We start from the raw sequence: 1,634 nt of genomic DNA, 5'->3' as shown, positions 1-1,634 counted from the left end.
TTTTGGGTTGAAGCAAGGCTTTGTTATAGATACAAACAGTTGTTGACGCGGTCACAGGGTAATTTTCACCTGAAGGGAGAAGACTCTATCCTTACTGATAGGGTAAGGGAAGCTCTGTAGGCGCTTTCTTTTATATCTGATGCCCCACTACTGATGGGATATAACACTCCTTTGTCTTAGTATCTTTCAGAGTTCATTCAGGCATAGTTTTTTCGATAATCAGTATGGCGCAAATCCATATTTTATCGTCGTCGATATCCATCATCATACTACTATACATTTAATCGGCCACCGACGGAGTAGAGCAGCATGTTCATTGATGGGATTGTGTTTGCTTCCGGTTTTTCTTCTTCCGTTCATGGACTGGGATGGGATGGGATGATCCCATTTTTACTAAAGGGTTTCCTAAAGGGCTGTCCCTATCATGTCGAATGTTTAAATAATAATTAGGAGTATTAAATATAGGTTAATTACAAAACCAATTGCATAAATGAAGGTTAATTTGCAAGATGAATCTATTAAGCCTAATTAGTCCATGATTTGACATGTGATGCTACAGTAAATATGTGTTAATCATGGATTAATTAGGCTTAATAGATTCTTCTAGCAAATTAGCCTTCATTTATGCTGGTTTTATAATTAACTTATATTTAATACTCCTAATCCTAATTAGTATCTAAACATTTGATGTGACAGGGACTAAACTTTAATCCCTAGAACCAAACATCCCCTAAAACGGGTTACAAACCCAGCACATGAACGGAAGAAAAAAAAATACAAAAACAATGAACATACTGCACTACTCCGTCCGTTCCAAATTAAATGAATAGTAATTTAAAATGGAGGGAGTACTCTAATCTATATCTATACCTATATCAAATATTAAAGTGCGGTCGTTTCTTCCAATTGTCGTAGTTATTTTGCAAAAAAGTCCCTCAACTTTTTTAATCAACCCGCAGTCCTGGAGTTAAACTGCCGTAGTTCGTTGATGATTTGCAAAAAAGTCCCTCAACTTTTTTGTAATGGCCGCTGAGCGTGAGGGTGGGGATGGAGCAGCAGTCGAGCGCCTGGCGGAGCAGCGTGGCCGGCGCAGGCATGGCTGGTGTCGGGCTCGAGGGGTGATCCTGGCGCAGCTACATTACCACACTTGGGGAATGGGGTGCCGCGGCTTACGACGAGGGTGGACTGGCGGCTTTCCCAGCGGTTGCACTGGGACTCCCCGCAGTGGCGGCGCGTCACATTGCCGTCACCCTTTGCTGGAAGCTGAAGCTAATCCCAGTGGAAGAGGCATCACAGGCATAGCATAGTGGGGGAGTATGCCTAGTGGTGGAGGAGCTCCCCCATGATGTGCAGCAGATCTCGCATGATCATAGTGATGTATGCCACCACCCACCAGTGCGGATTCGCTCGCATGCTCAGCAAATAGTCCTCAACTAGAGGCAGCGCTAGCTGATGTCGTCTTCGTCAGCAACACTTGTCGCCACCTGCCAGAAGGGCTGCCACTTCGGCCTCACCAAGAAGCTCCAAGCTGCATCACCAGGAGGATAATCCACAACTGGAAACCATATGCGTAGGATGACGAGGAAAAATCCACTGGAGCACATCGTTGTTGATCTGCACGAATATTTTTAAGT

Source organism: Setaria italica, chromosome VII, assembly GCF_000263155.2.
Source record: "Setaria italica strain Yugu1 chromosome VII, Setaria_italica_v2.0, whole genome shotgun sequence".
NCBI lineage: Eukaryota > Viridiplantae > Streptophyta > Magnoliopsida > Poales > Poaceae > Setaria > Setaria italica.
Note: the sequence above shows the minus strand (reverse complement) of the source record.